The 22,479-nt window shown below is 39.3% G+C and overlaps 1 protein-coding gene across 2 annotated transcripts in view; it reads right to left on the reverse strand.

The window, feature by feature from the left end:
- PDGFD (platelet derived growth factor D) overlaps positions 1-22,479 on the reverse strand; it is a 282,712-nt gene that overhangs the window by 189,068 nt on the left and 71,165 nt on the right. The gene's annotated exons all lie outside the window — the stretch shown is intronic.

Below are 22,479 nucleotides of genomic sequence, written 5' to 3' on the forward strand. Positions count from 1 at the left end.
GCTACAGAGGTTTATGGAGGCCAAATGGAAAGTCTCTGTGGAATATAAAGCATTTAATATTGGTTTTGAAATATGGAAGGATTTAGGCATGTATAGACGAGAGCTGATTGAAAAAAAGCTTAGGTTACATAAAAATGCAAAAAAAAAAAAAGACATTTTATAGAGAACATGTTCAAGAACTTAAGCACTAACAAAACACAGGCTGACACTGCACCTTTTTATCTCAGATATTTAGAATTAGTTATGCAGCCAACCTGTCTTAGGAATTCCCCAAAGGAAAATACTTCTCAAACTTCCCTACCGAAGAAAGCCAGTTTTTATTGTTTAGTCACTAACTCATGTCTAACTCTTTGTGACTGCATGGACTATAGCCTGCCAGGCTCCATTGTCCATGAGCACTGAAGAATTGATGCTTCTGAATTATGGTGCTGGAGAAGACTCTTGAGATCAAGAGTCTTGATCAGAGCAAGGAGATCACTCCAGTCAATCCTAAAGGAAATCAGCCCTGAATATTCATTGAAAAGACTGATGTTGAAACTGAAGCTCCAATACTTTGGCCACCTGATGTGATGAGTTGACTCATTGGAAAAGACCCTGATGCTGGGAAAAACTGAAGGCAGGAGGAGAAGTGGGCATTAGAGGATGAGATGGTTAATGGCATCATCAACTCAATGGACATGAGTTTGAACAAGCTCTAGGAGATAGTGAAGGACAGGGAAACTTGGTGTGCTGCAGTCCATGGGGTCACAAAGAGTTGGTCCCAACTGAGCTACTGAAGAACAACAAAAGATATCTAGCCAGCTTGACCTAAATATGATCTAGTTTTAAAATTTCCCAGAAATTTCATTTAAAATTTTAATTCAACTCCATAATATATCAATTATGTCTTAATATTGATATGATGGCTTAAAATACCTTCTGGAAAACAACAGAAATTTTGACATCATTTGGGTTAAAATGCAAGATAAACTTGTACTGAGTCTCATAGGTCTGAAAATTGAACTGAATTAAATAGATAGGACATTCACTCTGCATTAGTTTCAGCCTCTAGACAATTTCTTGTCTCCATATTGGCATCACAATGTTTCATGTGATACTCTGACATGGATGGGAGTAGACAGCTTCCACTTGGCCCCTCCAACATGATCCTTGCTTGAAACTCTTGGGTAGCACCTTCATACATTGCAAAAGGGTAATCTGCATGACAAACACATACTGAGGAAGCAATGGTGTGTGACTTCACAAAATATGCCAAAAAGGACACTGCCATTCTCGTGCTGGCCTCTTGGACTGCTCACTCTGCAAGAAACCAGCTGTCCTATCATGAGGTGCCCACTGTGGAAAAGTCCACATGGGGAAAAACTGAGGCCTCCAATCAATGACAAGCAACAGCCATAACAATGGTTATGTGAGTGAGTCACAGTCTACATTCGGAAAGACTGAGGCCTCCAATCAACATCCAAAACAACCATAACAATGGTTATGTGAGTGAGTCACAGTCCACAAGGGGAAAGACTGAGGCCTCCAACAAAGAACCAGCAACAACCATAATAATGGTTATGTGAGTGAGTCACAGTCCACATGGGTAAAGACTGAGGCCTCCAAACAACAACCAGCAACAACCATAAGAAAGGTTGTGTGAGTGAGTCACAGTCCACATAGGGAAAAACTGAGGTCTCCAAACAACAACCAGCAATGACCATAACAATGGTTATGTGAGTGAGTCACAGTCCACTTGGGCAAAAACAGGCCTCCAATCAATGACCAGCAGCAACCATAACAATGGTTATGTGAGTGAGTCACAGTCCACATGGGGAAAAACTGAGGCCTCCAAACAACAACCAGCAACAACCATAACAATGGTTATGTCAGTGAGTTACAGTCCACTTGGGGAAAAACAGGCCTCTAATCATGACCAGGAAAAACCATAAAAATGGTTATGTGAGTGAGTCGCAGTCCACAAGGGGAAAGACTGAGGCCTCCAACAAACAACCAGCAACAACCATAATAATGGTTATGTGAGTGAGTCACAGTCCACATGGGTAAAGACTGAGGCCTCCAATCAACAACCAAAAACAACCATAACAAAGGTTGTGTGAGTGAGTCACAGTCCACAAGGGGAAAGACTGAGGCCTCCAATCAACAACCAGCAACAACCATAACAATGGTTGTGTGAGTGAGTCACAGTCCACTTGGGAAAAAACAGGCCTCCAATAAATGACCAGCAACAACCATAACAATGGTTTTGTGAGTGAGTCACAGAGAAACAGATCCTCTAACCTCAGATAAATTTGCAGGTGACTGTAGCCCTAGATGATATCTTAACTGCAACTTCATAAAAGAATCAGAGTCAGAAAAGTCCAGCCAAGTTACTCATAATTCTTAATTTACAGGATCTCTAGGATAAAAATGCATATTTATTTTTTTTTTAAGGCACTAAGTTTTGGGAATATTTTGTTATACATGATAAATTAATAATATGCAAGTGGATATAGGCAATGAATTATTTTTACTTCTTCATGAACTATGTGAAGAAAAAAACCTGACAAAAGCATGTGCATGGTCCTAAAAATAATTTGGTGGAGTTAAACATTCAAGCCACAGCTAATAGAAAATTTACTGAGTTCATCTCTTGGTAACAGGTAAGATTGCTTGTTTTATGTGACACACTGAAATATTCTCTGAATCGCTATTCAGTTTGTTTCTTAATGTCTTAGAAAAGTAAGTCATGAAAAGCTATTTTTCTTTCACAAGAAACCTATTTCTGTCAAATCCAAATGAACTAAGAGTCACAAAGAATATAATATTCCACATGATCAACTCCATCTTTGAGATGGAGTTGTTTGCAGAGTTTGAATGCAGAGTTCCAAAGAATAGCAAGGAGAGATAAGAAAGCCTTCCTCAGCAAACAACACAAATATATAGAGGAAAACAAGAATAAGAAAGACTAGAGATCTCTTCAAGGAAATTAGAGATACCAAGGGAACATTTCATGCAAAGATGGGCACAATAAAGGACAGAAATGGTATGGACCTAACAGAAGCAGAAGACATTCAGAAGAGGTGGCAAGAATACACAGAAGAACTGTACAAAAAACATCTTCATGACCCAGATAATCACGATGGTGCAATCACTCACCTAGAGCCAGATATCCTGGAATATGAAGTCAAGTGGGCCTTAGGAAGCATCACTACAAACAAAGCTAGAGGAGGTGATGGAATTCCAGTTGAGCTTTTTCAAATCCTATAAGATGATGCTGTGAAAGTGCTACACTCAATATGCCAGCAAACATGGAAAACTCAGCAGAGGCCACAGGACTGGAAAAGGTCAGTTTGCATTCCAATCTCAATGAAAAGCAATGCCAAAGAATGCTCAACCTACCACATAATTCCACTCATCTCACATAATAGTAAAGAAAAGCTCAAAATTCTCCAAGCCAGGCTTCATCAATATGTGAACCATGAACGTCCAGATGTTCACGCTGGTTTTAGAAAAGGCAGAGGAACCAGAGATCAAATTGCCAACATCTGCTGGATCATCAAAAAAGCAAGAGAGTTCCAGAAAAACATCTATTTCTGCTTGATTGACTATGCCAAAGCCTTTGACTGTGTGGATCACAATAAACTGTGGAAAATTCTGAAAGAGATGGGAATACCAGACCACCTCACCTGCCTCTTGAGAAACCTGTATGCAGGTCAGGAATCAATAGTTAGAACTGGACATGGAACAACAGACTGGATCCAAATAGGAAAAGGAGTATGTCAAGGCTGTATATTATCACCCTGCTTATTTACCTTACATGCAGAGTACATCATGAGAAATGCTGGGCTGGAAGAAGCACAAGCTGGAGTCAAGATTGCTGGGAGAAATATCAATAACCTCAGATATGCAGATGACACCATCCTTATGGCAGAAAGTGAAGAAGAACTAAAGAGACTCTTAATGAAAGTGAAAGAGGAGAGTGAAAAAGTTGGCTTAAAGCTCAACATTCAGAAAACTAAGATCATGGCATCCAGGCCCATCACTTCATGGGAAATAGATGGGGAAACAGTGGAAACAGTGACTGACTTTATTTTTTGGGGCTCCAAAAAATCACTGCAGATGGTGATTGCAGCCATGAAATTAAAAGACACTTACTCCTTGGAAGGAAAGTTATGACCAACCTAGATAGCATATTAAAAAGCAGAGACATTATTTTGCCAATAAAGGTCAGTCTAGTCAAGGCTATGGTTTTTTCCAGTAGTCATGTATGGATGTGAGTGTTGGACTATAAAGAAAGCTGAGTGCCAAAGAATTGATGCCTTTGAACTGTGGTGTTGGAGAAGACTCTTGAGAGTCCCTTGGACTGCAAGGAGATCCAACCAGTCCATCCTAAGGGAGATCATTCCTGGGTGTTCATTGGAAGGACTGATGTTGAAGCTGAAACTCCAATAGTTTGGCCACTTGATGGGAAGAGCTGATTCATTTGAAAAGACCTTGATGCTGGGAAAGATTGAAGGCAGGAGGAGAAGGGGACAACAGAGGATGAGATGGTTGCATGGCATCACTGACTCAATGAACATGAGATTGGGTGAACTCTGGGAGTTGATGATGGACAGGGAGGCCTGGCATACTGCTGTTCATGGGGTTTCAAAGAGTCAGGCATGACTGAGTGACTGAATTTAAGTGAAATGAACAGAAATTTTGTCTGTTCTCTAGGCTTTCACACAACCAAAAACAAACAAACAAAATATGGTAATGTTTCAACAGAGAAAAACTGGATTGTGTTTATTTAATTAGAGTATGCATATGACAAAATCTTGGAACACTGAAAAATCTTCAAATGCATCCTCAAACCAAACACTGACAGTGCAGGAAGTGTATCATATTGTTCTGAGTTTCATACATTAGCTGACATTCTGCCACTCAAACAAATCAGTCCATCCACTTTGAGAAGAAGGAACACAATGTAATCCAGCATCCAGCAGTTTTAGATAAAATACAGGACAGTTAAATTGGAATTTCAGACAAGTAATTATTGAGTTTAATTGTATTCTGAATATTACATGGGATATATTTGTACTAAAAATTGCTCACTATTTATTTGGAATTTACATCAGTCTGTGTGATGTTTAATTTTGTATCAAATTGAGTAGGCCCTGGGGTATCCAGATATTTTAATCAAACATTTTTCTAGGTGTGTGTGTGTGTGTGTGAGGGTGTTTTTGAATGAGATTACAACTTAATGTGTAGAATGAACAAAGCAGATTGCCTGCTCTAATGTGGGTAGCCCTATCCAATCAGTTGAAGGCTTAAAGAGAGCATAAATGCTTTTACTCCAGCTAGTAAGTGGGAACATCTTTTGCCTGTCTTGGTGCTGAAGGCACTGCTCTTCAGTTGTTTTGGGGCTGAAAACATTGGTCTTTTCAGATGCCAACTGAAACACAGGCTCTTTTTAGACATCAAGCTTTCAGACTGACCCTGGGACCACACCGTTGGTTCTCCTGGGTCTCCAGCTTGCCAACTGTCTATAGATCTTGGGATGTCTTAGCTTTCATAATCATATAAGCCAGTTCCTCACAACTCTCTTTATATGTAAATGTACCCTGTTGGTTCTGTTCATCTGGGAAACCTTGACTAATACCATCTGAATGTCCTGTATTTTTATTTGCTAAATCTTGTGCTCCTATCTTTGGATTTGCATTTTCTTCAGTAGTTCTAAGATTCAGAATAATACTAATATTAATAATATTGATACTTCTACTAATAATAAAATTGAAATTGCTTTTCTTTTTCAGAAACCAATAATATATTCATATACTCTAATGAATTATTTTATTCAGTTGCTCTGGTAAAAATGTTTTGCTATATGACCTTTATTTTACTAAGCTATATGTTCATGAATATTTGAACTCCAGCTCACAGTCACTTATGTGCTCAGCCATGTCTGACTCTCTGCAACTCCTGCAAGGCCTGCCAGGCTCCTCTGTCCATGGGATTTTTCAGGCAAGAATACTGGAGTGGGTTGCCATTTCCTCCTCCAGGGCATCTTTCTGACTCAGAGATCAAACCCACATCTCCTGCATCTCCTGAATTGGCAAGTGTATTCTTTGCCACTGAGCCACCTGGGAAGCCCTGAACTCCAATTATCAAATTTGAGTAGCATGGAGGTCTACCATTTTCTAATTTTAAGGGTACATTTTTTTTTTAAATCCTGGACTCCAGATGTAGGATGTAAAAAAATGTACCCATAAAAGTAGAAAATGGTAGACCTCCATGGTACTCCCCCATGGTACTCAAATTTGAGTATTATCAACAGATGGTTTGGGATGGAGAAAGGTAACTTTCCCAATGTCTTGCTAGATATAAAAATTTAAAGAAAAGGATCTAGTCAGGGAATATCCTGAATAACCGCAATTCAGTTCTAATTCAACATAGCTCAACTAACAATGACCACGCTGACTCAATTCTAAGCTGTACTTTGTCTCACTTTCCAAAGTCACAGTGCTTGTTGCAGTCAACATCAAAAGAAACTTGCCTGATACCAGGCATGTGAGTTGTGACCCAGTGGAGACTGACTAGACAGATGTGGATTTAACTGTATAAATTTATTGTTGCATGGAAACTATTAAATTATTTCCATTAGGAGTGTCACATAAATTAAGATCATTAATTAATGCATAATATTTCAAATTCATTACTCACTAAACTAGCACTGGAATAATAGACAAATTCATTGACAGCAATAGAATATGCTGTCTCTTATAATTAGTCACTGGATTCTGAAACTACAAGTAGGACCAAATGATTTATACATCAAAGAAAAAATGTATTATTCAACCACCAGATTTTTTTTAATGAAAATTTTCCAGATTATTTTCAAAGTACTTGTGTTTTCTGCCAGGTATATATAGTTACAGTCACAATGTAGAAAACAAAACCCATAAATTTAATACAGAGACTACAATTGAAGCAACCATAAAATCTGATACATAGATATATGCTATTCTCCCCACATAGCTTTTTCTAAAAATTTAATTGACAATATTCTAAAATTAATATATTTCTACAGAATTCTAGGTTCTTGACCCTGATGAGGAATCTAACCATTATGATCCTCTCCCTATGGTGACTTTGGTCCTGCTCTCCTGGAATCCATCCTCCAAAGTATTCTCAATTTATAGAGACTGCTTGACAGGCATTTGGGTTGTATTTCTGGTTTTACAAGAGAGAATGCAGTTATAGCTTTGGAATTCTTTACTGTGTCTCAAAAGTACACTGAAAATTCTGAAGGTGCCAAAGAGGTCAAGATTTCACATTCAGGTTATGAAAAGCAGTCAAATACCTGAAAACTGACTAAATGAACCCTTCAGACTTAGAGATGCAAGTGAACAAACTGCAGCTTCAAACTGTGATGCGACAGTGAAGAAGACCCTGTATGTACCAGTGCATTCACTTAGCAAGTATGTATTTAGTTCCTATGCTATTTCAAGTATTTGATGCACTGGCTGCTGCTGCTGCTAAGTTGCTTCAGTCGTGTCCCACTCTGTGCGACCCCATAGACGGCAGCCCACCAGGCCCTGCCGTCCCTGGGATTCTCCAGGCAAGAACACCGGAGTGGGTTGCCATTTCCTCCTCCAATGCATGAAAGCCAAAAGTGAAAGAGAAGTCGCTCAGTCGTGAGAAGATGCTTGCACTCATGAGCTCACAGCCCAGCTCATGGGCAACAAACCGATACATAAACAAGAAATGTCAGGGGGTGGGAAGCATTAGGGTGAAAATCAGAGTGGAGGGCACAGAGCCTGACTGAGCAGCTGCTCCATGCTACACAGTCAGGGAAGCTCTTTCCACTGAAATGATGTGAACGCTGAGGCTGAATCACAGACAGAAGCAGCACTGAAGAGATCTGGGACGTGATTTCCCGGGAGAAGCAAGGGCTGATACAAAGACCCTGAGCTCCAGATATTGAAGGAACAGAAGAAAGAAGAGTGAAGTTGAAATGTAATCAGTAGAAGGAGGAAAGGTCTAAAAGTCAGGCAGGTCTTAGATTTATTGATGATAATGTTTATCCATTTTTTTTTTCCTATGAGCTCCTTCACACTATTTAAAAAAGAAAAAATATATATATAATACAAACAACATATTTTATATAACATATTAAATAATATATAATACTGATAATATATATACAAAATATATAGTGTGTGTGTTAGTCACTCAGTCTTGTCTGACTCTTTGTGACCCCATGGACTGTAGCCCGCCAGGCTTCTCTGTCCATGGGATTCTCCAGGTAAGAATACTGGAGTGGGTTGCCATTCCCTTCTCCAGAGGATCTTCCCAACCCAGGGATCAAACCCAGGTGTCCCACATTGCAGGCAGATTCTTTACCGTCTGAGCCATATGGTACCCTTCCCCCTTGCTTACTTACATACCATAGTACATTTCCAAAGAAATCTGTGTTGGTAGAATACTATTAACTTAAATGCAAACCTTGCTCAGATTTCACCAGTTTGAATATTTTTTTGGTATGTATTTCTATTAGGTTTTATCACATGTGTAGATTCATGTAACTACCATCACCGTCATTACAGAACTGTTTTATCAGCCCCCTACACGCAAATAAGCTCCCTGGAAGCCAGCGAGATGTTTTCTATAATGTCACATAAGTTGTTTCTTTTTCATTGGGGTATAGTTGCTTTACAGTGTTAATTTCTGCTGTAAATGAAGTGAATCATCTGTGTGTATACACATCCCCTCCCTGATGGGCTTCCCTCCCCTCCCCCATCCCACCCATCTGGGTCCCCATAGAGCACTGAGCTGAGTACCCTGTGGTACACAACATATTTCCACTGGCTATTTGTTTTATACACAGCAGTGCACATACATCAATCCCAATCTCCCGATTCATTTCACCCCGACCATGTCCACCCATCTGTTCTCTACGTTTGCATCTCTATTCCTGTAAAATTATACTGTTTTTCTAGATTCCACATATATGCATCAATATACGATATTTGTTTTTCTCTTTCTGACTTACTTCACTGTGTGACAGACTTTTTGATTTAACTCAGCATAATGTCCTTGTGATGCATCCAAATTGCTGGCATGTATTCAACAGTTCATTCCTTTTAATTCTGAGCAGTGCTCCAGGTATGGCTGGACCACAGCCTGTTTTCCAATTTACCCACTGAAGGACACCAGAGTTGCTTTACACTCCTACTAAAAATTACTGAAGATACCTAATAGTTTTTGTTTATGCATGTTCAGTTCAGTTCAGTTCTGTCGCTCAGTCGTGTCCGACTCTTTGTGACCCCATGAATCACAGCACGCCAGGCCTCCCTGTCCATCACCAACTCCTGGAGTTAACTCAGACTCACGTCCATCAACTCAGTGATGCCATCCAGCCATCTCATCCTCTGTTGTCCCCTTCTTCTCCTGCCCTCAATCCCTCCTGGTAGAGTCTTTTCCAATGAGTCAACTCTTCACATGAGGTGGCCAAAGTACTGGAGTTACAGCTTTAGCATAATTCCTTACAAAGAAATCCCAGGGCCGATCTCCTTCAGAATGGACTGGTTGGATCTCCTTGCAGTCCAAGGGACTCTCAAGAGTCTTCTCCAACACCACAGTTCACAAGCATCAATTCTTCAGCACTCAGCCTTCTTCACAGTCCAACTCTCACATTCATACACGACCACAGGAAAAACCATAACCTTGACTAGACGAACCTTTGTTGGCAAAGTAATGTCTCTGCTTTTGAATATGCTATCTAGGTTGGTCATAACTTTCCTTCCAAGGAGTAAGCGTCTTTTAATTTCATGGCTGCAGTCACCATCTGCAGTGATTTTGGAGCCCAAAAAAATAAAGTCTGACACTGTTTCCACTGCTTCCCCATCTGTTTCCCATGAAGTGATGGGACCAGATGCCATGATCTTTGTTTTCTGAATATTGAGCTTTAAGCTAACTTTTTCACTCTCCACTTTCACTTTCATCAAGAGGCTTTTTAGTTCCTCTTCACTTTCTGCCATAAGGATGGTGTCATCTGCATATCTGAGGTTATTGATATTTCTCCCAGCAATCTTGATTCCAGCTTGTGTTTCTTCCGGTCCAGCATTTCTCATGATGTACACTGCATTATGCATGCTACATACAGTGATATATACCATGTTAGGGGTTCAAACAGAGGCATTTCAAAATATTTATTAATTAACTTAAAATATCAGTAAGAAATCTATTATAGGTTCATAGAAAGATACTATTTTATGAGAAATTTTTCCTTCAAAAATCAGTGAGAAGAATGGCACTGTTTTATATTTTTGCAAACTTATTTAATATCTGGCTTAACAGAAGACTGCTGGATTCTCATATGCATTTCTCCATTCAATGTGTTGTGATATCATATGCCATGTGACCTCTGGGAATCTCCTCAAACCATACGTGAGAGAGTGACAGAGAACAAGTCAATATCGTCGTGGTTTGATGATCAAGTGCTTTTGACCTTGTGGACCACCTGGAAAGGTCTCCAGGATTCTCAAGACTTGCTGAATTACCAGGCTCACGTCTTGGGTAACATAGAAGCTGGATTTTAAGGGAAAAGAGGTTCACTGTAGAGTTTGAGCATGCAGTAGCTTGATTTGATTTATACCTTTCTGATATATCACTCCTCTGGTGTCTCTGTGCATAATGAATACCTGGGGTGGCTCAGTTCAGTTCAGTTACTCAGTTGTGTCCAACTCTTTGTGACCCCATGGACATGGCAACTTAGCAGCAGCAGCAGGACATGCTGCATGCCAGGCCTCCCTGTCCATCACCAACTCCCAGAGTTTACTCAAACTGATGTCCATTGAGTCGGTGATGGGGTGGCTAGTGACAGCAAAGAACATGGGAGGGTTTATGGAGGGATTGACTAGGAGGCTCCTGGTAAGACACCATGGTACTCTGGAAGAGGGTGGCAGTGAAAGCAGCAGTAATGTAGTGTGTCTTTAAGGTCTTGATCATGAAGCAGATGTGGAAGATGAAACAGAGAGGAAACAGGAATCCCTCACATATTTTGCACCTAAGCACTAGTGTGGAAGAGTGTGTTAGATAAAACCAGGAGGAGCAACAAGTTTTAGGGTGAATTTGGCAAAAGATAAGTGTGTGCATTTAATGAGCCATATACTTTCATTTTTTTCCTCCCTCTTCCAAAGATGCTATTAAATTGGGGGTGCATCTTAAATTCAATGACATCTCATACATAAGGAACTACACATCTTCTCTATTCTAATATTGTTTAAATACAGATTAGAACTAAGTATAGATTCCCCCCACCCCGCGTCTTCTTTTATTTATTTATTTTTTATTGAAGGATAATTGCTTTACAGAATTTTGCTGTTTTCTGTCAAACCTCAATGTGAATCAGCCATAGGTACACATATACACCCTCCCTTTTGAACCTCCCTCCAATCTCCCTCCCCACCCTACCCCTCTAGGTTGATACAGAGACCCTGTTTGAGTTTCCTGAGCCATACAGCAAATTCCTGTTGGCTATCAATTTCACATATGGTAATGTAAGTTTCCATGTTACTCTTTCCATATATCTCACCCTCTCTTCATCTCTCTCCATGTCCATAAATGTCTATTTCTCCATTGTTGCCCTGTAAATAAGTTCTTCAGTACCATTCATCTAGATTCTGTATATATGTGTTAGAAAATGATATTTATCTTTCTCTTTCTGACTCACTTCACTCTGTATAATAGGTTCTAGGTTCATCCACCTCATCAGAACTGACTCAAATGCATTCCTTTTTATGGCTGAGTAATATTCCATTGTTCCACTGTATATATGTATCACAACTTCTTTATCCATTCATCTGTCAATGGACATCTAGGTTGCTTCCATGTTCTAACTATTGTCAATAGTGCTGCAATGAACAATGGGATACATATGTCTTTTTCAATTTTGGTTTCCTTAAGGTACATGCCTAGGAGTGGGATTGCTGGGTCATGTGGTGCTTTTATTCCTAGGTTTTTTAAGGAATTTCCATACTGTCTTCCATAGTGGCTGTATCAATTTACATTCCTACCAATAGTGCAAGAGCATTCTCTTTTGTCCACACCCTCTCTAGCATTTATTGTTTGTAGACTTCTTGATAATGGCCATTCTGACTGGTGTGAGGTGATATTTCAATGTAGTTTTGATTTGCACTTCTCTAATAAAGAGTGATAGCATGTTGAAAAGCAGAGACACTACTTTGCCGACAAAGGTCTGTCTAGTCAAGGCTATGGTTTTTCCAGTGGTCATGTATGGATTGGAGAGTTGGACTCTGAAGAAAGATGAGCGCCAAAGAATTGATGCTTTTTTTTTTTTAATTTTAGTTTTTAAAGTTTACATAATTGTATTAGTTTTGCCAAATATCAAAATGGATCCGCCACAGGTATATATGTGTTCCCCATCCTGAACCCTCTTCCCTCCTCCCTCCCCATACCATTCCTCTGGGTCGTCCCAGTGCACCAGCCCCAAGCATCCAGTATCATGCATTGAACCTGGACTGGCAACTCGTTTCATACATGATATGCTTTTGAACTGTGGTGTTGGAGAAGACTCTTGAGAGTCCCTTGGACTGCAAGGAGATCCAGCCAGTCCATTCTGAAGGAGATCAGCCCTGGGATTTCTTTGGAAGGACTGATGCTAAAGCTGAAACTCCAGTACTTTGGCCACCTCATGCGAAGAGTTGACTCATTGGAAAAGACTCTGATGCTGGGAGGGATTGGGGGCAGGAGGAGAAGGGGACGACAGAGGATGAGATGGCTGGATGGCATCACTGACTCGATGGACGTGAGTCTGAGTGAACTCCGGGAGTTGGTGATAGACAGGGAGGCCGGGCGTGCTGCAATTCATGGGGTTGCAAAGAGCTGGACATGACTGAGTGACTGAACTGAACTGAACTGAATAAACAGTGATGCTGAGCATCTTTTCAGGTGTTAGCCATCTGTATGTCTTCTTTGGAGAAATGTATGTTCAGGTCTTTTCTGCACTTTTTGATTGGGTTGTTTGTTTTTCTGGCATTGAGTTGTATGAGCTGCTTGTATATTTTGGAAATTAATCCTTTGTCAGTTGTTTCATTTGTTATTATTGTCTCCCATTCTGAGGGTTGTCTTTCCTCCTTGCTTATAGTTTCCTTTGCTGTCCAAAAGCTTTTAAGTTTAATCAGGTCCCACTTGTTTACTTTGGTTTGTATTTCCATTACTCTAGGAGGTGGGTCATAGAGGATCTTGCTTTGATTTATGTCATTGAGTGTTCTGCCTAACTTTTCCCCTAAGAGTTTTATAGTTTCTGGTCTTACATTTAGGTCTTTATTCCATTTTGAGTTTACCTTTGTTTATGGTATTAGGAAGTGTTCTAATTTCATTCTTTTACATGTAGCTGTCCAGTTTTCCCAGCACCATTTATTGAAGAGGCTGTCTTTGCTGCATTGTATATTCTTGCCTCCTTTGTCAAAAATAAGGTACCCATAGGTGCGTGGGTTTATTTCTCGGCTTTCTACCTTGTTCCACTGGTCTAGATTTCTGTTTTTGTACCAGTACCATACTGACTTGAGGACTGTAACTTTGTAGTATAATCTGAAGTCAGGAAGGTTGATTCTTCCAGCTCCATTCTTCTTTCTCAAGACTACTTTATCTATGGGGTCTTCTGTGTTTCCACATGAATTGTGAAAATTTTTGTTCTAGTTCTCTGAAAAAGGCCATTGGTAATTTGATAGGGATTGTATTGAGTCTGTACATTGCATTTGGTAGTATAGTCATTTTCACAGTATTGATTCTTCCTACCCAGGAACATGGAACATCTCTCCATCTGTTTATGTCATCTTTGATTTCTTTCATTACTGTCTTATAATTTTCTGTGTACAGTTCTTTTGTCTCCTTACATAAGTTTATTCCTAGATGTTTAATTATTTATCTTGCAATGGTGAATGGGATTGATTTCTTAAATTCTCTTTATGATTTTTCATTGTTATTATAGAAATGTAAGTGATTTCTGTGTTGATTCTGTATCTTGCAACTTAGTTAAATTCACTGATTAGCTCTAGCAATTTTCTGGTACTATCTTTAGGATTTTCTATGTACAGCATCATGTAATCTGCAAACAGTGAGAGATTTACTTCTTTTCCCATCTGAATTCCTTTTATTTCTTTTTCTTCTTTGATTGCTGTAGCTAGGACTTCTAAAACTATGCTGAATAATAGTGCTGAAAGTGGACACCCTTGTCTTGTTCCTGACCTTAGGGGGAATGCTTTCAGTTTTTCACCATTGAGAATAATGTTTGTTGTAGGCTTAGCATATATAGCCTTTATTATGTTGAGGTAGGTTCCTTCTATGCCCATTTGTTGAAGAGTTTTAATCATAAATAGGTGCTGAATTTTGTCACAGGCTTTTTCTGCATCTACTGAGATTATCATATGATTTTTATCTTTCAATTTGTTAATATGGTGTATCACATTGACTTATTTGCATATACTGAACAATCCTTGCATTCCTGGAATAAACCCAGCTTGATCATAGTGTATGAGCTTTTTGATGTGTTGCTGAATTCTGCTTGTTAAAATTTTGTTGAGGATTTTTGCATCTATGTTCATCAGTGATACTGGCCTGTAGTTTTCTTTTTGTGTGGTGTCTTTGTTTGGTTTTGGTATCAGAGTAACGGTGGCCCCATAGAATGAGTTTGGAAGTGCTCCTTGCTCTGCAATTTTTTGAAAAAGTTTTAGAAGGATAGGCATTGGCTCTTCTTTAACTGTTTGATAGAATTCTCCTGTGAAGCCATCTGGTCCTGGGCTTTTGTTTTTTGGGAGATTTTTGATCATAGCCTCCAAAATAAAGTACAATAGCTTGACCCGGTGTTAACTAACTATAGATTTTTAAAGCGGTTTTATAACAAGTTTTATAAGTAGGAATGCACAAATATTTAATGATTCCATTTTCCTCTCCATGTTGTTGATATCTTAGTTAGAAATAAACATGGCAGAGTCAGGCCAAAGGATGTTAACTCTAGGCAAACATATCACTCAAGTAGCGTAATAATACTCACTTTTTTCAGATACTCATCTTGCTCAATTCCCCCAGAGGATACTATATAAACAAAATTATTTTATTGAAGTAAAAACTGAGGTATATATTTAGACCCAGATATAAACAGAGATGTCTCAGTATCAGCAACAGATAATTAGAGTGTTCCTTGAGTGCCAAGGAATGTTCCTATAACAGATTCCAAGTCATGGGAGAGGTACTATCTAAATCCTTCAAGAATAAATTATAAACACAAAGTTAAAATGGTAGGCTTCATCTTAAAATGCAGTGACCATCATTCACTTGGGATACAGACAGACAGAAAGAGAGAAAGTAATTTTCTTTTCGCATTTCAACTATTAAGGTTCTTCTTTCCCTTCATCTTTTCAACATACCTCAGATCTAACACATGGTATTAGAAAACAAAATCTATCCCTAGATTATCAGATTATGACCACACAGAATCCAAAGGCAAATCCATTTACCCACAGATTACTGTTTGCTCACCACCACTTCCGCATCTTTTCCTGAACAACGATTCAGTACAGTCTTTGGTTCAGGATGTCCAGGGACAATTTTTTAAATATTTTATCCCCAACACAAACTTTGCTTCCATTTGGGTGTTTGGCTGATACCTTGGTGTTATGATTCAAGGAAGTACATTATTAGTTACCTGTTAAAAAGATACCTACACTGTTTTTATTTGGAATAAAAGGCAGCGAGGCCTGGGCTACTTAATAATTCAATTCTATGATGGAGCTTCTTACATACTCCCTGGTTCAGTCAGACTGAAGAAATTATTCCCTGAAAATGTTGTATAGCTTTCCACACATTACTCTTGAAAAAAAGTGAAACCTTATTTAACTGAATTTAACTTATTTAACTGAAGCTTCACATTCTTTATGAAGACATCTCTTTTCTCCACAGAATTAGTCAGTTTTTTCTTTTTTTCTGTGCTTCCCTCACATTGTGCTAACAACTGCCTCTTGGCTATATTCAAATGAACAAGTGAGTAGACTGGGTTTCTTTCTGGCAGAGCCTGTGTCTAGTTTGCGTCTGTGCTACTCGCAGCCCGTGCAAACACTTGTGCATGGTGGGTGCTCAGTTTGCTTTCACACATACACGTACACTCATACATGCTAAGTCACTTCAGTTGTGTCCAACTCTTTGTGACCCAATGGACTGAAGCCCACCAGGCTCCCCTGTCCATGGGATTCTCCAGGAAAGAATACTAGAGTCAGTGGCCATGCCCTTCTCCAGGGCATCTTCTTGACCCAGGAATTGAACCCATGTCTCTTAAATCCCCTGCATTGGTAGGGGCATTCTTGTGCACACATGTACACAGGCAATTTTACAAATGTATAGCTACATTTCATTAAATAATAATGTTTATTCTGTCATACTGGAAGTCCTCCAAAGGTGAGAATTATATAAACCACATCACAATGCAGGTCAATTTCACTTATTTGTTTACTGCTTAACAATTAGTTCCAAGTACCTGACTCATTTCTTCATATTTAAAACCTCCATCATCTAGAATAACACAAAGTGTAAATGGATGGACACATAGATGTATCACATAAAAGATTTCTGAAATTTAAGGGATATCATGTTTTTTAAATGACATTCCAAATGAAAACTCTTGAGTTTGGACCCTTTGTCTGGATACTATTAATATAACTTGTTATTCAGCGTTGCCTGAATAACAGATACCTTCTCTCTGGGAGAAGGGAAGGCAGACTGCTCCAGTGAAGTGGTAACTGTTGGAAGCACTCACAGGGAACAGTGAAAGAGAATGTTTAGATTTTCTTGGATGAACAACTGAGTCAGCCACATCGGCATTGAGGAAGAGTGAGGCTACATGATATCAGAGCAGCCAGATCACTCTCTCAGTCAGGAAAGCACTCCTAGTGCTCACTGATGCAAAAGTCCTCCCTCTACATCCAGGAAAGTGCTAAAGTGCAACTGCCCATTAGCTACATCACATTCAAAGCATGAGCATCAAAGCAGAATAAAGAACTATAGGGAAAAAACCCACTGAGAAGAGACACAAAAGAATTACAGTTACCTCTATCTTTGTGTGTGCATGCTCAGTTGTGCCCAACTCTTTGCAACCCCATGAACTGTATTTAAGGAAATCCAAAAGCTAACATTGGAGAGTAAAAAACATATGCATCCCCAAGTCATAAACTGGGAATCCAAGACTGTCTTCAAACATGAAGTAGGTGATAGACTTTGGAGTCACTGAGGGTATTTCATGAAAGATGAGGTTTTGAACAGGACCCCGAAATATAAGAACAATGTGAATAGGTGATAAAAAATGAGTTTGAGCATCAAGGAATTAATTTACAATGGATTTGGAACCCCAAGGACTAGAAAAAGAAGAGTCAAAAGAAGGTCTTCTCTCCTCTGAGCTTGAATCAGAGGGATTCAGAGCTTGAATCCCTAGGAGGCAGCATTTGCACTGGCAAAACTAAAATAACTGAAAGCAACACTGTTAAGCAATGGTTAAGAGACGACCACAGCATTCTTGACTTTCCTGTTGGCTCAGATGGTAAAGAATCCACCTGCAATGAAGGAGACCTGGGTTTGATCCCTGGATAAGGGAATGACAATCCACTCCAGTTTTCTTTCCTGGAAAATCCCAAGGACAGAGGAGCCTGGCGGACTAGAGTCCATGAGGTTGCAAAAAGCTGGACACGACTGAGCAACACACACACACGCACAAACACACACATACACACACACAGCATTCTAAGTGCAGGAGATTATGCCTTTTTCTAAGCAGTTTTGAGTTGGAAATCCCAAGTTTATACAAAGTAAAAATTCAACTGCAAGAATAAAATAAAATCACATAGTCATATCAGCTCAGAATTTAGAGTTTACAAAGTGCTCCAAAAATCACATCAGTTGATCCTCACCAATCCTCATGGAGAAACCCTGTGTAGAAGTGAGTCTTGGCAAGGTGAGGATGACGTCTGTGACTGGCCAGCCCCTGAGAGCACCAGACTTGACACTGTATGTACTTCTTACCACAAAACACGGGCCTCTTAACTGTATGAGTCTACCAAAGAAGGCTCTAACAAAGCCTCCCTGACATAGTTGATGCATAATCCAGCTGTTACAACAAAATCAATACACATTATCAGTAACATACTTATCATAGCAAAGGACACAGAACTAGTACAGGTGCTCTCTAGATACAGAGATTTAAAAGGCAGTTTCCTTGCCTGAGATCCAGACAATAGAGAGGAGAACATCTTAATACAAGTCTCTGCCCCAAATTAGTTAAGATCAATATTGACAAGATACTAATGCTTCTATCAATCAAAACTATAATTTTAGATTGATTGCAGTGTCATCTCTTCTTCAAAAGCCAGTGTGGAAGGTAGAAAAGGAAAAAGACATCTTAAATTATATTTCCTCTCTTTTTTCCCCTCAAAATATTTGGAACCATATGTGGAAGGAATGATGCTAAAGCTGAAACTCCAGTACTTTGGCCACCTCATGTGAAGAGTTGACTCATTGGAAAAGACTCTGATGCTGGGAGGGATTGGGAGCAGGAGGAGGAGGGGACGACAGAGGATGAGATGGCTGGATGGCATCACTGACTCGATGGACGTGAATCTCAGTGAACTCCGGGAGTTGGTGTTGGACAGGGAGGCCTGGCGTGCTGCGATTCATGGGGTTGCAAAGAGTTGGACACGACTGAGTGACTGATCTGATCTGATCTGATCTGTGGAACCATTCCAACCATATTTGGAACCATTACGACATCAACAGTAACAAGCTATGAATCTTAAAAAAATTGATTTTTCCATTTTCACATTTGGGTTTGTGGCTTTCAAAATTTCCAATTAAAATTCAACATTAGTTAGATAACTTTTAGTACTCAGTCAGTGCCTTTCCCTTCTTAAAAAAGGATATACATAGTATAATATATATATATATATATATATATATACACACACACACACACACACACACAATATTAAACTTTAGATTCAACTATGAATTCCTTTTGAGACCATAGGTACAGCAGAACAAACCATTGTGGAAAATTTTGCATTAATTGAAAAGAAAAAAACCACAGCACTCTTTTTTAAAATATAATGTTTCAAGAACATTTTCCCGCAATGGACAAAGACATCTAAATGGAATAAATGACTCTCGCTGTTTGTGCCACATTTCTGAGGCAGGCCCAAGGCTAAGCCTGCACCTTCCTCCAACTGCCTGGAATGTGCACTTTATTGATCTGCTGGGTCTCACCCAGGAACTGTGCCTGTGGAAGTTGCAGCAGTCACTGTGACCATGACGGAGCTTATATTAAGGCTTTAAAACAGATGTAGTAACTTGGCCCATGACTAGTCTCTCAGAAACCCCTTGGGCAAAATAACGGGTCTAATGTTAAAATCCTAAAGCTTTCCCTAGGGCCTCTAAGCCAGCTGAAACAGTATAATTTCCACAGATATAGAGCTGATGCCTCAGGTGTGGAAACAAAGGAGCACTGTAAATTAAAATAGACTCTCTCACAGTCTTTAGCCAAAATCAAACTTGCTTATATGTGTGTAAGCATAGCATAGAAATAGTTTTATAAATGGTTTTTCAGTTGAACATATTTAAAAATTAAAATCATGTTAATTGCTTTTCCCTTCTTAAAAAAGGATATACATTATATATATATATATATATATATATATATACACACACACACACACACACACAGTATTAAACTATAGATTCAACTATGAATTCCTTTCAAGACATAGATACCATAACATCCTTAATTGGTATCTAAAGAAGAGACATGTCCTCCATTCCATACATTTCCAAATTCAGCCCTTCTCTATTTTTACATGACCCAGATAGAGCTAGGCACAGGAAACACTTTGGCCAGCGTGACTGAGCTTACAGCCTCTAGGGTATGTGTCCTAAACTGATTCAAATTTGATTCACTGCCACAACAACGCTCAGGGAGATGGTACTGTATACTTGCTGGAGGTAGGCTCCCAAGTTGTCTTAAATGAGTCAGTTTTCACAGCTGCTGAAAGGGTCCCAAGATTGCCCTTGAATGAGAAGTAAGCTAAGACTTACTCCTTAGGAGTTGCGTTTTATGTACTTTAGAATAAAGCCTCTGCTGCTTATATAAAACAAGATGACAATCACCATTATATAACTAATGGCTTCATAATTCTGATTCTGACTTGTTCTAAAATCTATACCCCGTTGCAAAAATGATCTAATATTTAGAGACTTGTAGGTGCAACAGACTGTGAGAAATGAATAAGCTGTCAGAAATAACTACAGTCATATCTGTCAGGATGGAAGTGAATCTGGCCGGCAGTAAAGGAGAGGCTGGCTTAAATAAGCATCCCCAGCAACTGTCAAACAAACCTTACATGTGATGTTTTTCCATATATTTTCTACACAATATCCCCCATAACCATCACATCAGTCCAATGAAAGAAGAATGACTATTGGTAATTTAGAGATGAAAAAGGCTACAGCTTAGAGAAAAACAGGGTCATCAAGTTACTAAGATTAAGCCAAGGATCAGACAGCAAGGTGATGTTCCCAAGATCACACAGCTGATACATGACAGCACCAGAATTTGAATCCCTACAAGTCTGACTCAAAGACAGAGTTTTCATCAATATCATGTGGCCTCACGGTGGGTTCTGTAGCTTCTTCATGTGTCTAAACTATTCAGTGTATGGTTACTGTTAATCAGGCAATAGCTAGGTGTTTTGGGTATATCAACTCATTAAATTCATAGAACAACCTTGTGAGAAAGGAGATTTTATAACTCGCATTTTACAAAAGAGAAAAGTGCCTGTGCTCACACCCAGCAGAGCCCTGGGGATGGTGTACTTTCCTGAACCACTAAGTACAAAAACAGCAAAACAGATGTCAAACTTATTATTTTCACCATTTTAAAATCAGTTAGAATGATAAACCATAAATAATAGCTTTCCTCACAGATTAGAAATCATCACTGCCAAAGGACATGTTTTTTTATAATTAATACTTACAGCTTTATCATAAGTAAAAATAAAACTAATACCTTTTCTTATAACTAAATACTTCTTCAGAAAAAAACAAACAAACAAAAAAACAAAACACTAAGTCTAATATTCCTAAAACAAAATCATATCACTGGTACATGCATAAGTAATTATTTAAAAAATTTTGAGAAACATAATCCCCTTTTTATAAAAGGTATTTCGCCGGTGTTACCTTTTTCTGGCAAGATAAATGTGTTGACTTACATAAGTAGTAGAAAATCAATACTGATTATGGGAAAAAAACAAGACAAGATCATCTTGGGATTTAAAAAACGTGTCCTGCATTCTCATCCCCTCTCATTGACCCAAGGAGAGAATGAGTCACTGCACAGGTGGGCTGAGAACATGCCAGGGCCAACATCTTCCTCTGAATTCAGCCTATTACAGAATTATAAAGTAGATGGAGTTTGTCTTGGTTCCTTTCCCGGTGCTTTCTGAGTGGCTCTCTTCCGCACTCTGTGGTCACCCACGTCCCCGGTACAGGCATTCACCTTGCTTTCTGTCAGTTGAAACCTAAATGCTTCTGAGTTTCACAAGCCAGCAGCTCTTCCAGAATTTGATTTTCACTGAGAATTCTGTTTGCCTTGCCAGGAACTCTTTCCCCAATGTCAGTGTTTTCAAATGAAGAGCTCTGGAGCCCTAGAGTTCCTCTGGGGCTACCCCCGTAGTGCCAAGAAAACTGAAAGGGCAAAACAATGTTCCTCTTCCTCACCGCAAAACAAATTGTCTCTTCTTTTACCAGCTTTACAGATCAAGATTCTGTGGAGCAGTTTTCAAACGGGTGAAGTGAAGGCTCTTATATGGGTACACTTTTCATAATATTCTCTTAGTAAGCTTGCTTTTTTCTTCCTCAAACCTCCCAAACCCTTTACCCCTTACCTAATTACATCACCAAATTACAAAATGTTATGGATCTCCACCCATCTTCTCCTTCTCCTTCTCCTTTCTTAATAAAGTCCAAGCCCTCATGTGCCTCTGACTCTCATTATTTAATTCTCTTTGCAAGGCCTTTGCTGTATGGGTTAATTTCCCTCTTTTCATTCCAACATCTCCCATATTTAAAAAAAATCCTCTTAGTCTCACCATCTCCTTCAGCTACTGCCATGTCTCAATTCCTCAACTGCTTTTCAGAGAAAAAAAAAACCTTTGAAGTTATCTACGCATGTTGTCAGCTCTCTCCCACCTTGTTCATCCTTGACATCCCTCCAGCCTTGCATCAGTCTACGTAACTTCACCAGTTCTCCTTATGTTATACACAAAGTGATCATCATGTTGTTAGATGTGATTGGACCTGCTTTGATTCCTGGGTCCCCAGACTTCCCAGGAGCATTTGGCACATCAGCCACCCCTCTGTCTTGACATCATCTTGGTCACTGACTCAGCTCAGTTTCTTGAC

This window comes from Bubalus bubalis, chromosome 16, assembly GCF_019923935.1.
Source record: "Bubalus bubalis isolate 160015118507 breed Murrah chromosome 16, NDDB_SH_1, whole genome shotgun sequence".
Taxonomy (NCBI): Eukaryota; Metazoa; Chordata; class Mammalia; order Artiodactyla; family Bovidae; genus Bubalus; species Bubalus bubalis.